General features: G+C 42.5%; 1 protein-coding gene and 1 long non-coding RNA gene across 4 annotated transcripts in view; both read right to left on the bottom strand.

Annotated features, from left to right (window-relative positions):
• The window catches only part of LOC110528476 (plexin-A1), a 388,596-nt gene extending 381,190 nt beyond the window's left edge, over positions 1–7,406 (bottom strand). For 2 of the 3 annotated variants that reach the window (XM_036984053.1, XM_036984054.1), the window contains exon 1: positions 7,214–7,406. The gene's annotated coding sequence lies outside the window, so the exon portion shown is untranslated. The remainder of the gene's footprint in view (positions 1–7,213) is intronic. The other variant, XM_021610568.2, reaches the window with a different exon arrangement.
• Positions 7,407–8,575: 1,169 nt separating this feature from the next.
• On the bottom strand, positions 8,576–10,485 carry LOC110527147. Its single transcript, XR_002474084.2, has 2 exons — positions 10,301–10,485; positions 8,576–9,660 (listed from the first exon to the last, which is right to left on the bottom strand). It is a non-coding gene; the product is annotated as an uncharacterized LOC110527147 (long non-coding RNA).
• Between the last annotated feature and the right edge of the window lie 5,842 nt (positions 10,486–16,327).

A 16,327-nucleotide genomic window follows, 5' to 3' on the forward strand; every position in this document is an offset into this window, starting at 1 on the left:
AGAGTGGGAAGGGAAGAGAGAAGCGGAGGAACAGAGAGAGGAAAGAGTGAGGGAAGGGAAGAGAGAAGCGGACGAACAGAGAGAGGAAAGAGTGAGGGAAGGGAAGAGAGAAGCGGACGAACAGAGAGAGGAAAGAGTGAGGGAAGGGAAGAGAAGAGAGAAGCGGACAAACAGAGAGAGGAAAGAGTGGGGGAAGGGAAAAGAGAAGCGGAGGAACAGAGAGAGGAAAGAGTGAGGGAAGGGAAGAGAGAAGCGGAGGAACAGAGAGGAAAGAGTGAGGGAAGGGAAGAGAGAAGCAGAGGAACAGAGAGAGGAAAGAGTAAGGGAAGGGAAGAGAGAAGCGAAACAGAGAGAGGAAAGAGAAGCGGAGGAACAGAGAAGCGCAGGAACAGAGAGAGGAAAGAGTGAGGGAAGGGAAGAGAGAAGCGGAGGAACAGAGAGAGGAAAGAGTGAGGGAAGGGAAGAGAGAAGCGGACGAACAGAGAGAGGAAAGAGTGAGGGAAGGGAAGAGAGAAGCGGAGGAACAGAGAGAGGAAAGAGTGAGGGAAGGGAAGAGAGAAGCAGAGGAACAGAGAGAGGAAAGAGTAAGGGAAGGGAAGAGAGGAGCGGAACAGAGAGAGGAAAGAGAGAAGCGGAGGAACAGAGAAGCGGAGGAACAGAGAGAGGAAAGAGAGAAGCGGAGGAACAGAGAAGCGCAGGAACAGAGAGAGGAAAGAGTGAGGGAAGGGAAGAGAGAAGCGGAGGAACAGAGAGAGGAAAGAGTGAGGGAAGGAAAGAGAGAAGCGGAGGAACAGAGAGAAGAAAGGGTGAGGGAAGGGCTAAAGATTTAAGAGAGGACGAAGGTAAAACTACAACCCACCTCCAAGCCTTGGCCCACAACCCCAAAACCATAACACCTCCACCGGTACGTATAGGAAAGCAGATATTCCATTACGCTCTATTGAGGAAGCCTCAATCATCTTTAAAGGAGGGCCGAACTTCCTGATTTGGCCTTGTTTTTCAGCAGGTTCATTAAGAAATGCAGCGGCCATGATTGAAGCCAAATGAGAGTTGTCTTGTCTTGTCTTGTGTGGTTTAGCGTGGGTGTCTCATGTGTGCTCGCACGTGGCAAGTGTTTGCACATTCACTCTACCAAAACAGTACACAGTTACAGTCACTCATCCTTCTAGATAACTTGAAATGTCTAACCAGGTCTTCAGCCAGATGGTGTGAAACTGAGGCAAAGTTCGTCAGGATTGAGATAAACCCAACATGAGGAAAACTATTACGGTACCCTTAACTCTGTGACATACCATGTTTTCCAATCAACTCGCAAATCTCAGTTTTGGATGAGACTGACTTCATGACCAAAATTATCCTTCTGACACTTTGTAGTATATTTTGACACTATAATAAGTGACGGATTTGACCTAATGAGCCGAAACCCACAACTAAGAGAAGTTCAAACAGAGAGATGGGAAGTGGAGATTCCAAAATGTGGAAATCGTGCCAGAACTAAGAACATGATGAAAGTAGGGGCACTCCGCAGAGGGAAAAACACACAACACTGACAGTAGGAAAAGAGGAAGGGCCTGAAGGAAGATCGAGGGAAAGCGAAAGAGTGGGAGAATAACAGCAAGAGAGAAAGAAACAGCAGGAGTGAAGGAGAGGGAGAGATTTATATAAAAAAAACAATATCAGGATGAGGTTGTCACACCGGTTTAAAATGTCTGGCAGTCAAGGTGCCCTGAAAAGAGACCAATATGCATGCGCACACACACACACACACACACACACACACACACACGAGACCAACAACAAACGCCCAACGCGCGCACACACACACACACATACACACACACACACACACGACCAACGCGAGCATGCACACAAGACTAACACTCGTGCGCACACACACGAGACCAACACTCGAGACCAACACGCGCACACACACAACCAACATGCGAAAACACACGACCAACTCATGCACACACACAACCAACTTGCGCACGCACACACACAACCAACGCGCACACGACCAACGCTCACATGCACATGACCATGACACACGCATGCACACACACAGGACCATCATGTGCGCGCACACACACGGCCATCACGCGACCAACACGCACGCGACCAACACGCACGCGCGCGTGCACACACACGCGCGCGCGCGCACACACACACACATGACCAGCACACACACACGACCAACACGCACGCACACACACACGACCAATACGCACGCAAACACACACGACCAATACGCACGCACACACACACACACGACCAACACTACACACATACACTGGAGGAAAGTACTGGCTACTGAGTCCCTGCCCATTCGCACTACAGAATCAAGTTAGAAAGTAGGTCAATCAACTGCAGCAAGTATGTGCTCATGATAATGGTTCTCCTCATTCCAGTTGATAGCATCACAAGATCAGTGAAATGCCATCCAATAAAAAAGTAGACCAACACTGGTCTATTGAGGCAGATTTGTATCATAACATGTCGAGGGTGGTGGATTACTAATCATTTTCTGGACGTTATTTGCGATGCCACACTAGGGACACGTATGATAAGATGAAATGTGAGGATCCACACATAATTCATTGATGACAGGCATTGGTAGACTTGGACCGGAATAAGTGTCGGTACTCATTTGGGGTTTCTGTACCTTTTATATTTAGATGCAGGAGCTCCACAACACTTTTGAGCTATAAGAGGAACAAGAGCTCAAGCAGTAGAACATTTGAGATGCCGGTACTCAGCTCCGGTGAGCTCCTGCCCAAGTCAAGCACTGATGGAGTCAAGCCATGGAGTCATAACTACACTATTCCTTCAAAGATGTCCATATGGGGCAGATACAGCGTCTGTGTAAGTGAGAAGAAAAATATAACCTTAGCAGATATTGCATTTATCAAGCAAAACGTCAGGTTCAATGTATCAAATTCCCCTCAGAAGATTGTCCAACAACTTGGTAAGACGTGCAGGTGAGTTGGGCTCAAGATGAAGAAAAAAGTGCATCAAAAAGCAGCAGCATCATCATTCCTACTGCAAGTGTCATTCAGCTACATTGTTGCCACTGGTTACTGTTGGTCGTGAACTGATAACATTGTCAGGGCTCTACACTGGTGTTTTTTACAACAAGCACGTGTGCGCCTAAGTTGGAAAATGTAGGTGCACATAAATATTTTATTTGAGGTAATTAAGCTAGAATTTTTCTAGGCGCACTGAAAAAGATGTATTCACATATGCAAGTAAAATGGTAGCACTGTAGAGACCAGTTTGTCTCTGCGAATGGTTTGTCCTCTGACAAATCAGCTGTAAATTTCGGTGTTCCTCAAGGTTCCGTTTTAGGACCACTATTGTTTTCACTATATATTTTACCTCTTGGGGATGTCATTCGAAAACATAAATGTTAACTTTCACTGCTATGCGGATGTTACACAGCTGTACATTTCAATGAAACATGGTGAAGCCCCAAAATTGCCCTTGCTAGAAGCATGTGTTTCAGACATAAGGAAGTGGATGGCTGCAAACGTTCTACTTTTAAACTCAGACAAAACATAGATGCTTGCTCTAGGTCCCAAGAAACAACGAGATCTTCTGTTGAATCTGACAATTAATCTTAATGGTTGTACAGTCGTCTCAAATAAAACTGTGAAGGACCTCGGCGTTACTCTGGACCCTGATCTCTCTTTTGAAGAACATATCAAGACCATTTCAAGGACAGCTTTTTTTCCATCTATGTAACATTGCAAAAATCAGAAACTTTCTGTCCAAAAATGATGCAGAAAAATGTATCCATGCTTTTGTCACTTCTAGGTTAGACTACTGCAATGCTCTACTTTCCGGCTCCCCGGATAAAGCACTAAATAAACTTCAGTTAGTGCTAAATACGGCTGCTAGAATCCTGACTAGAACCAAAAAATTTGATCATATTACTCCAGCGCTAGCCTCCCTACACTGGCTTCCTGTCAAAGCAAGGGCTGATTTCAAGGTTTTACTGCTAACCTACAAAGCATTACATGGGCTTGCTCCTACCTATCTCTCTGATTTGGTCCTGCCGTACATACCTACACGTACGCTACGGTCACAAGACACAGGCCTCCTAATTGTCCCTAGAATTTCTAAGCAAACAGCTGGAGGCAGGGCTTTCTCCTATAGAGCTCCATTTTTATGGAACGGTCTGCCTACCCATGTCAGAGACGCAAACTCGGTCTCAACCTTTAAGTGTTTACTGAAGACTCATCTCTTCAGTGGGTCATATGATTGAGTGTAGTCTGGCCCAGGAGCGGGAAGGTGAACGGAAAGGCTCTGGAGCAACGAACCGCCCTTGCTGTCTCTGCCTGGCCGGTTCCTCTCTTTCCACTGGGATTCTCTGCCTCTAACCCTATTACAGGGGCTGAGTCACCGGCTTACTGGGGCTCTCTCATGCCGTCCCTGGAAGGGGTGCGTCACCTGAGTGGGTTGATTCACTGATGTGGTCATCCTGTCTGGGTTGGCGCCCCCCCTTGGGTTGTGCCATGGCGGAGATCTTTGTGGGCTATACTCAGCCTTGTCTCAGGATGGTAAGTTGGTGGTTGAAGATATCCCTGTAGTGGTGTGGGGGCTGTGCTTTGGCAAAGTGGGTGGGGTTATATCCTTCCTGTTTGGCCCTGTCCGGGGGTGTCCTCAGATGGGGCCACAGTGTCTCCTGACCCCTCCTGTCTCAGCCTCCAGTATTTATGCTGCAGTAGTTTGTGTCGGGGGGCTAGGGTCAGTTTGTTATATCTGGAGTACTTCTCCTGTCCTATTTGGTGTCCTGTGTGAATCTAAGTGTGCATTCTCTAATTCTCTCCTTCTCTCTTTCTTTCTCTCTCTCTCGGAGGACCTTAGCCCTAGGACCATGCCCCAGGACTACCTGACATGATGACTCCTTGCTGTCCCCAGTCCACCTGACCGTGCGGCTGCTCCAGTTTCAACTGTTCTGCCTTATTATTATTCGACCATGCTGGTCATTTATGAACGTTTGAACATCTTGGCCATGTTCTGTTATAATCTCCACCCGGCACAGCCAGAAGAGGACTGGCCACCCCACATAGCCTGGTTCCTCTCTAGGTTTCTTCCTAGGTTTTGGCCTTTCTAGGGAGTTTTTCCTAGCCACCGTGCTTCTACACCTGCATTGCTTGCTGTTTGGGGTTTTAGGCTGGGTTTCTGTACAGCACTTTGAGATATCAGCTGATGTACGAAGGGCTATATAAATAAATTTGATTTGATTTGATTGTGTCAACTTGCCATAGAGTGCTACAGCATTGAAACATTGTAGCCGCAATTAGCTGTGTAGACTAGGCTACAATCCATCTGCAGTGGAATCTGACATTATTTTCAGAGGCTAGAAGACCAACCAGTCTGTCATTCAGTGATTTACAAGCCAAAGCAATTAGCTGTGTAGACTAGGCTACAATCCATCTGCAGTGGAATCTGACATTATTTTCAGAGGCTAGAAGACCAACCAGTCTGTCATTCAGTGATTTACAAGCCAAAGCAATTAGCTGTGTAGACTAGGCTACAATCAATCTGCAGTGGAATCTGACATTATTTTCAGAGGCTAGAAGACCAACCAGTCTGTCATTCAGTGATTTAGAAGCCAAAGCCATGCCAACCCTATGACTGATTAGTGTCGGTGACATTTAACTAGTACCGCCTACTAAACAAGCATTTGTTTCAGGTTTGATATCTTTCATAATTGACATGTGAATAGGTGTCATAGCCTTTAACCACCAAGCCAATAAAACTGGGGGCAAGGACCAGACAAATTCATCACAACAGATTTAAATGCCTTTGCTTTTATATAAATTCACATTTGGTCAGGGGGAAAAATATATACGTATTTGAATTGGTGAATGATGTATTTTTGACGTGTAATTTGCTCACAAGAATAATACTGAAAAAGTATTCGAGCAAATGCAATAGAGAAGCCTATAGCAGCGCATATTCAAGAGGACTTTCGATGCATGGGGTAGACTAACACACCCACAGACAACTCTCATCCTTCTATTACTCCTCAATATGCAATTATTGCTGTTGAAACAAAGCCTTCAAATTGCCTCTCACTAGTCAGCAGATTATGGCTCTTTTCACACACCATTTTTCATTATTTTAAAGTTAATAGGGTACTCGATTTTTTTGCTCCTAAGCCGCACACTGGTTCACATGAGAAATGCTACACCCCCTTACGTCCATTTAGGCTGCATTTAGACAATTCCGATGTTTTCAAATAATTGGTATTTTAAACAAATCACATCAGATTCTTTCACTTAATATATTGTTCAGAGCTGATCTGATCGGTCAAAAATATCAGAATTGGGCTGCCTGTCTAAACGCAGCCTAAGAAGCGTAGAACGACTAAGAAGTAGCCCTATTAAATAACCCCATACATGAGAGCATGCCGCGAATTTCAATGTAAAGACAAACACTAGCCACACATGCCTCCCCACCCAATAAATACTTTTTTCCAGGCGACAGTGTCTGTCTGTCAGTGAATAGCTATAATTATGTAGTCTATGGAGACATTCCTTCTCAAAAACGCAATGCAACAGCATTCCCTTTACAATGAGGTAACTAATAGACAAGTCTGCTTTCCCGTTTTGAAACCATAGGTCCTTGCCCATGTTTGTTCAAATATAAAAACAAAACGGATATAAGGATGTTAGGAAAGGACGTGTGATAAAACATCGGTGAATTCAGCAATGACGTAGAATGCCCAATTAGGCTCGAACTCTTCTGCTCAGCTTATTGAAGTATCCTATGCGCTTGTACTGTAGAACAGTAAGAGGATGCATCCACAAACCTAACACAACCCTTGCCAACGACACAATATCCGCAGTTTTCCCACTTCGGTGTTGATCAAACCTTCAACTGATTGAATTGGGCTACATAAAAACATATATATTTAAAAAATAAATATTGTATGCGCATCCAAGACAGCATGAAAAACAACGACTTGTGAAGTGCAATAAGCTACACAGGTAAATAGACGGGTTACCAAAGCGCAACCAGTTGTTCGCCTAGTACAAGGGCTGTTTAGAAATCACAAGCTTCAAACTCTTGCAGTCAGACGCAACTGTTAAACAGACAAGACAAACTGTCAACATGCGAGCGAAAACACCCACATTTGTCAACCCCAAATAAACGTTAATTTCATTCAAACAACGCACAAATTGATCTGGATAGGCCTACTTACAAATTTAAGTGATCCTTGGGTTAGATATTCATGCCATGATTAAATTCCAAAACTTAAGGACATTTTCACTCGTCACGGACTACTAGTGCGCTCACCACGCCGGCTCCCTTCCTGTGAATGGAGAGGAATGCAGCTCGAGGCTTCCAGTGAGAAGCCAGCCTCGATGTGAGCAAGAGGGGCGCGAGCAAGTAGCGCGTGGATATGCGCTGTCTTGTCCCAATACCTTGTATGGTCCACAGAGGGCGTCAGCGAGTCGGCTTGTGGCCACAGCATGTAATTGGCAAAACAATCTCACTTTCTTGGTCTTTGATCTCGTTTCATAAAATGAGAGAGACATTTTCTCTGGGTGGAGCTGTGGAATGAATAAGGTTAGGCAATATGAATACCAAATTACCAGTCTACATTTTTCTTTGTCAATAAGAGAGATGATTGCTTCAGGATAGGCTTGGTTGTTCAAACAGGGTTCATTCCAGACCTGTCTATAGAAAATGTTCTTTAAGACAGTAGAAGTGACTTTAAAACCTGAAATGTTAATATTCATAAATAGTCTCACAGAATCTCAACATCTTACATAGTGTGTATTGGGCACAGTTCCATGGGTCCCTCGGCAAGAAAGCTTTTGGGATAGCTAAGTTATTCCAACAACCACCTGGCTCTGTGTGTGCGCATGCGTGTAAGTGCATGTGTGTGTGCGTGTGTGTGGCTGTCCTGACTTGGAGAGGTAGTAAACAGAGGATACAACTTGGTCTGGAAGCAGAGAATATTTAAGAGTAGCTATGTGTTTCGTTTTTTGTTGTTGTTATTTTTCTTTGTATTTGTTTTTATTCATTTAATATTAACGTGCTCGGGAAAAGAACAAGCAGTTAGATTGGACACATGCAGTCGAAATATGTACTGACTGATCTGCAGTTGAAATATGTACTATCTGATCTGTTCGGGGGCAAATCTTTGGTTTTAGAAGTGGGGGGGACATAACTTGGTGGGGGTCCTGCCATTTTGGGGGGCATCTGAAGCTCATTTCCTGCATTCTACACAATCTAATATGACCCATGGCCCTTCTAGTTGTCTCTATTTAGAACAACAAAAAGTAAGCAAAAATGCCCCCAGTCATCAAGGTAGGTAAGAGATCATTATTAAATATGTTTAAGTGATTGATAAGACTGAACTAGATCAATGGTAATTCAATAATCAGTATTGTGTTGCACCTTCAACCAATAGCCTAACAAATGAACAACTCTTACAAATAAAGTACAAAGACATCGTCTATAGCAAATGTCAGCCAGACCGCCCAGCCAGCTCGAGCCGCCTCTCTCCCCAACACAACTTCCTTCACATCCTTTTTTTGATATCTCAAGGGAAAGGTTTGGAAAAACAAAAGTTTAATAAAAACACACATACACATTAACACACAGAAACAGTACACCCTTCATATAATTCATATCATAGGCCTAATAGTACTGTAGAGCTCTTTTTACTTGCACACAATATAGCTGGGTCACCTCGTCCTGCCCCTAGGGGTCCATGGCACTGCAGCACCCCAACCCAACACACCCCACTCAGCTTTTGGATCTTAGTGAAACTTTCATTATTGGTTTCAGGTGTGTTAGGCCAAGGCCAGAGTGACAACCAACAGGACAACAGACCCATAGGGCCAGGACTGAGCAGCCCAGCAGCTAGGGATTGCCTAAATAGTTATCTCCCCTGACCTGGGCATGTTTTCAATACAGACTCTTTTTGTTGTACAGTATTCCATATCAGGCATCCAGTGATACATAACTTTATATTTCTTCCATCCATTGTGGGAGGATAACCAATCTTCCAATAAATGGCAATGCATTTTTTAGCCATTATAAATGCTAGGTTACAGTTTCTTCTGATAACAGTCTCCAGTATCAACATTTCCAACCAAACAAAAACAGGGAAAAGGGAGGTGTAGACATTTTGAGATAAAAGCACATACTCTTTGCCAGAATTCAGCCAGCCATACCATATAGAAATATGTCCCCTTTTGTGGTTTACACCTCCAGCAGAATAATTACATTTCTGAGAGCCTGAAATTAAGTTTCATTGGCATATAGTACATTCTACAGATTGTCTTAAAATGCAGTGATTTGTGTGTGAGATTACATAAACATGACTGGGCATTTAACATATCTGTATCCATTCATCATCAATAATATCTCCCAGCTCTTCCTTACATTTTTGTTTTACATATTTTGTGTCATTGGGAAAATACTATATCAACCCTTGACACAGTTTGGTAATCAACTTTAGAGGTTTGGCAGACTGCCTTAAAATATTTTGAATCTTTGAAGCTTCTTGCTTGTCCAGTGTTTGCTGCACAGAGAGAATCAAGTGTTGTATCTGCAAAAGTTCTCCTCTGCGCTGTCACAGACTGGTCTTCCCTGGTTGCCTGACCCTGATGAGACTCCTGTCACCACCTGATCCTGCTAAAACATGATGAGCATAGTGTTGTGTACTGACTGTACACCATGACAGTGAAGCCTGTATAGCTGTTTATACCGTGTCAGTATGAAAGTAGGGAATAAGCTAGGGAAACTGACAGATCAATAAAGTTACATTGCTATACTGACTAATAAAAACTCACATTGTGCTGAAAAAACATCAGAATATTGGTCTTCAATCGTTTGGCTGTTGGTTTCAGTGAGCCCGCTAGCTAGCTAATGTTAGCCAACTTGTGGCTAGCTCTAGTTAATGGTACAATGATGTCATCAAATGTACTTCTGTTGAAATGGGACAAAACAAAAGCTACAAAACATTTCCACACACAGCTGTTAGAAACTGTTACTTAACAAGTGCTAGAGACTAGCTGGAGCTGAACTGGCTGTGGTAGCTACTAGCTAGCTAACTAACTGCTAAAAGTTCATTCACTTCAGTCAAGAGGGGATGAAACATTAGCTAACGTAACATGTCAGTTACCCTACTAGCTCAGCACTGGTGATGTTTTTTTGTTTGTTTCTGTCAAACAGCAGTTACCTTGCCAGCTAGATCAGTCAACTAAAGAGTAGCTAGTTTCTGCTCTGGCTGTTTTTAAAACTGAGAGAAAAAGCAGAACACAGACAGCACCTGCCTCTGTTTATCTCTCCCATGCTGGTCCTGTGGTGTCCATGGCATCCTAAATCCAGCCGACTGAAATCAGGGAAAACAGCCTGCCGATCACTCTGAGGCGTCCGCATGGTCCTAAAGCACACCAGGGCCTTTTTTTCTGAGGTCTTGGCTGATTTTCTTTAGATTTTCCCATGATGTCAAGCAAAGGGGCACTGAGTTTGAAGGTAGGCCTTGAAATACATCCACAGGTACGCCTCCAATTGACTCAAATTATGTCAATTGGCCTATCAGAAGCTTCTAAAGCCATGACATCATTTTCTGGAATTTTCCAAGCTGTTTAAAGGCACAGTCAACTTAGTGTATGCAAACTTCTGACCCACTGGAATTGTGATACAGTGAATTATAAGTGAAGTATTCTCTCTGTAAACAATTGTTGGAAAAATGACTTGTGTCATGCACAAAGTAGATGTCCTAACCGACTTGCCAAAACTATAGTTTGTTAACAAGAAATTTGTGGAGTGGTTGAAAAACAAGTTTTAATGACTCCAACCTAAGTGTATGTAAACTTTTGACTTCAACTGTACCAAAAGCAGTAGCCTCCACTATCCTTATGTAGCACATGGGGATGTGTGAAACCTACTCCTCAGCCTGAAGTGTCCGGCTTGCGTCACCTCATTAGCTAGCTTTTTGAGGTGGCGCGATCGGGTAATATGCACTTGAGGAGGGAGGTCATGTGTGTTTGTGAGGCAGAGGTCCAGAGTTCGTGCCAGGTATGGCCTGAATCTGGAGGAAGTGGTACCCGCTAAGCAAGAAGTGTGATATCCTTTACAGTGGTGCCGTGACCCAGATCTACAGTTGTGCTGGGGTCGCTGTTGAGTAAGTTTGAGGGGTATAACCTAGTCCTCAGCCTGAAGTGTCGCCTCATTAGCTAGCTTTTGAGGTGTTTCGATCAGCTAAGATGCTTGAGGGGGGCAGTCACGTGTGTTTGTGAGGCAGAGGTCAAGAGTTCGCACCTGGTACTCGCTATGCAAGCAGTGTGACTTCCTTTACACCTACAGTGCATGTCCTCTACACGCAAACACACACAAAAAACACTCACACACAGATTAGCACTCTTATACAAGCACACACTATACACAAATATCACACACACTTGAATAAACACACTCAAATGTGCATATACGGTAGACGCACTCAAACACATCTTGTGCAAAAACATTTACACACTAGACACGTGCTCTTACATGCATTTCCAGTATGCATATTTACACCCACTCACTGCAGTTCTCCATCTTCATCAGATCAATTGATCTCACCACAGGGGACACTATTTACTCTGCAGAGACACCTGTTACCCGAGGTGACACGTCACGCTAAGACCAACCAGCTAATGAGGATGTAATTGGCTAATTGTTAGCTCATGCATCCACATAAGCCTGTCAGGTCATTTACAAATTTCATTATGAGATTCATCCATACCAGATGAGGAAACAAGTCGCCCAGGAACTGCCAATGATGATTAGGACATTAAACAAGTATTACATGGCAGACAGTTGATCAGATATGCTGTATGAACCTGTTGCTTGTGATTGATCACATATCACAAGGGGGCAGTAAATAAGTAAAGAACTCTTAACACTAGAAGTGCCGAGGCAGTCATTTTAACTGCATGCGAATTTAAAATTGATGTCTCCCCCGTGGTGAGATGAATTGAGATGAATTGATCTGATTACGATGGAGAGCTGCATCGAGTGTGTGTGAACATGCACGTGTCTAGCGTAGGCTACGTGTGCCATCTTTAAATGTATGTAGTTCTGTCCTTGAGCTGTTATTGTCTATTAATGTTCTGTATTATGTCATGTTTCATTTTTGTGTGGACCCCAGGAAGAGTAGCTGCTGCTTTCGCAACTTCTAATTTGGATCATAATAAAACTAAAACATTTAAATATCTCTGCCCATTTCTTAAGTCATGCCCCCCTCCGTCCTTGACTTTTCCTTATTAAGTCTATTTAACACGTTCATGTTGTTAGAATTTCGATATCTCAAACAGAATTTGTGTTATAAGCAGCTTTAAGAGGACCATAACATAGCTGCAGGAAGTCAGGATACAAGCGCAGTGTGAGTTTAATGATAACAAACACAAAACAAGGGAAGCGTCTAACAAGGAAAAAAACAGTGATAGCACACATGTAAAGACTTCAACACAGGAATGACCAATATCAATATTCAGACTATGGAGTCACTGCAGAATAATTAAAAGGTTCTAAGGAACATCAGACCAATGTCCCCTAAACCCAGAATAAAGGGAAGCACGTCATAAAGAAGTGTTTTTGCCTTGTCATAATGGGGTATTGTGTGTAGATCGAGGAGGGGAAAAAGAACAATACTACCTGATGACTGACAGAACAGAGTGCTAGATAAATGGTAAGTAATCAAGGTAGTAATGAAGTCCAGCTGCGACTGACGATGGTTGCCAGGACCGGTGGTTAGTAAACCGGCAACATCGAGCGCGGGAGCGGGAGTAGACGTGACAAAGATATGTCATGTTTAGAATTGTTTTGATAAGAGAGCACCAAAAAGTGACTTTTTGAAATCTTCCTACATTTATATATAGTATCAGAAAAAAACAGAATCTGAGTTTTCCAAAACACTTAGCATTGCCAACATTTTCCAAGAATAACCATTGTTCCATGCATGCATGGCTGCAGAATGCCTACATTGACATAAAGTCATGAAAATTCTTGCAAATATTTTTTGGGGGATATTCTAATGTTACTCAAGACCTTCATAAACACAACCGAAGGATCATTTTTCAATAGCATATATGAAATGCATTTATTAGACTGGTAGAATGTTATAGTCAAAATGACTAGTCATTGGCTCAAAGTGGGGTCACTCAAGGCCCGGCTTTTCTAGTAACCCACTGGGCACATACTGGTTGAATCAATGTTTTTTCCACATCATTTCAATGTAATTACATTGAACCAACGTGGAATAGACATTGACTTTACATTTGTGACCAGAGGGAAGGTAATATGAGTTAAGCATATCTTTCATATTCATGATTCATTTCAGAATGCATTTCAGTTGTGGGAAGCTTTAAAACACTCAGGAGGCTTGTATCTTAGTAAACGGCATGCAACCCTATAGGCAGGGTTATTGGCTATGATTTAATGAGCATCTTCATATACCTCAATTATCAATTAACTATAAACACCACTGGGAATATCATCCATTATAAGCGGATCACCTGTCTGATCAAGAGCTATTCGGTAATGTTTTCCTCTCTGGAAACAATTGACTGACATTTGCTAAAAGGTGTATGTCATGTTTTCTAAGCGCTTTCCACTTCTGTTTAAAACACAGATTAGAACACAGACTACAATGGCAGAGGAACATTTTCACTTTGAATTCTAGATAACGTATCTTCTTCAAAGCTCTTCAAATGTATGTTTACATTATACCAGGTAGTATTTGTGTAATCAATCGCTCACTACCTTCGGGTGGGTGGTAAATGATGCTAAGCTACAGTACTTAGCGGCTCAGCTTACCCCTACTTTAAAGATGAAGGCACCTAGCTTTCTCATCTACAGACTGAAGTACCCAATTATTATTACAATCTGGGGGAAGCGAACAGAACCCAATTAGTGGCAAACAGTCTTTTTCGTTGTTCCTCTGCTGGAATCAAACTTTCTTCCTCAGCCTCTGAAGTCTCTGCCTTGATGTGTGCGATGTAGGGTAGCTGGAAAACAGCAGCTTTTGACTGAACTCAACACATTTAATTATGATCAAGATTACTGGAACTTGTGTTCCGACATCTCTTTGACACATTAGCGGTTTTGTGTAGCTCCCAGGGATGTTCAATTTGGAGGACACTGGTGACAGAGAGACGACACTGGAGAGCGAGATGGGGGAAGAGGACGGACTCAGCCAAACTAAAAAGTTATAAAGCAAACCAAATGCAACTATATGGAGATATTATGTGATAACATGTAAAAGCAACAGGAAAACATGATCTCATGTGAAATAAATGTGACCACAATGTCAACTTGATACCATGAAACTACACATGCTCTTAGAAAAAAAAGGGTTCCAAAAGGGTTCTTCAAACCATCCCAAACCATCATAAGTAAAGAATGAAATGGTATGGGTTTTTAAAACAAATGGTATGCTGTTCAGCTAAAACATGATCCGACCTGTGATTTGAACACAAAACCTCTGGATTTTAGGTGAGCAGATCTTTCTGCTGCGCCACATAGTCTGTAGCATTCTACTACACATTCAGTAACTACACTAGATCTATGCACTTAGCAAAAGAGTGCCTTCTGCAGTGCTGTTTTAGTTATCAGTTAATATGACATTTCTCTCATTATTGATTTCATTTACAGTGCCTTCAGAAAGTATTTATACCCCTTGACTTATTCCACATTTTGTTACAATAACGACAAACCAAAAAATGTGTTTAAATGTGAAATATCATGCTTCCATCTGGCCACCCTACCATGAATGCCTGATTGGTGGAGTACTGCAGGCAGAGATGGTTGTCCTTCTGGAAGGTTCTCCCATCACCCTAGAGGAAGTCTGAAGCTATGTCAGAGTGACCATCAGGATCTTAGTCACCTCCCTGATCAAGGCCCTTCTCGATTGCTCAGTTTGGTTCCAAACTTCTTCCATTTAAGAATTATCGAGGCCACTGTATTCTTGGGGACCTTCAATGCTGCAGACATGTTTGGTACCATTCTCCAGATCTGTGCCTCGACACAATCCTGTCTCGAAGCACTATGAACAATTCATTGCTTGATTGTTGTTCTGACATACCCTATCAACTGTGGGAACTTACATAGACAGCTGTGTGCCTTTCCAAATCATGTCCAATCAATTGAATTTATCACAGATGGACTCCAATCAAGTTGAGGAAACTTCTGAAGGATCATCAATGGAAACAACATTCACTGGAGCTCAATTTTGAGTCTCATAGCAAAGGGTCTGAATACTTGTGTAAATAAGGTGTCTGTTTAATACATTTGCAAAAAAATTGAAAAACCTGTTTTTGCATTGTCATTGTTGGGTATTGTATGCAGATTGATGAGGATTCTTTTTTTTAAATCCATTTTAGAATACGTCTGTAAAGTAACAAAACGTGGAGGAAGTCAAGGGGTCTGAAAACTTTACAAATGCACTGTATTTCAACAGTTTCAGGGGGTTGTCTAATGTTAGTGGGGAAAATATATTTTTTCTTGAGCATATTTCTAACAAAACTGAGATTAAGTTTGAAGTCCAAAGTGTAGGAATACAGGTGAAATCAGTTATTGACTCTCTCTCTCTCTCTTTACCGCACCTGCTGTCTCGACTATGCTCAGCTATGAAAAGCCAACTGACATTTACTCCTGAGGTAATAACCTGATGCACCCTCTACAACCACTGGGATTATTCTTATGATGTTTTATTTAACCTTTATTTAACTAGGCAAGTCAGTTAACAACAAATTCTTATTAACAATGACGGCCTACACCGGCCAAACCCGGACAACACTGGGCCAATTGTGTGCGGCCCTATGGGACTCCCAATCACGGCCGGTTGTGATACAGCCTTGATTATTTGACCCTGCTGATCATCTTTGAACATCTTGAAGAACAATCTGGCCTTAATAGCCATGTACTCTTATAATCTCCACCCGGCACAGACAGAAGACAACTTCTTTATCCCTTTACACTTGTGTGTATAAGGTAGTAGTTTTGGAATTGTTAGGTTAGATTACTCGTTGGTTATTACTGCATTGTCGGAACTAGAAGCACAAAGCATTTCGCTACACTCGCATTAACATCTGCTAACCATGTGTATGTGACAAATAAATTTGATTTGATTTTGATTTGATTTGGTCACCCTTCAAAGCCTGGTTCCTCTCTAGGTTTCTTCCTAGATTCATTCTTGGGAGATTTCCTGGCCACTGTGCTTCTAATTTACAGTACCAGTCAAAAGTTTAGACACACCTACTCATTCAAGGGTTTTTCTGAATTTTGACCATTTTCTACATTGTAGAATAAA

The sequence above is a fragment of the Oncorhynchus mykiss genome, chromosome 7 (genome assembly GCF_013265735.2).
Source record: "Oncorhynchus mykiss isolate Arlee chromosome 7, USDA_OmykA_1.1, whole genome shotgun sequence".
Lineage (NCBI taxonomy): Eukaryota > Metazoa > Chordata > Actinopteri > Salmoniformes > Salmonidae > Oncorhynchus > Oncorhynchus mykiss.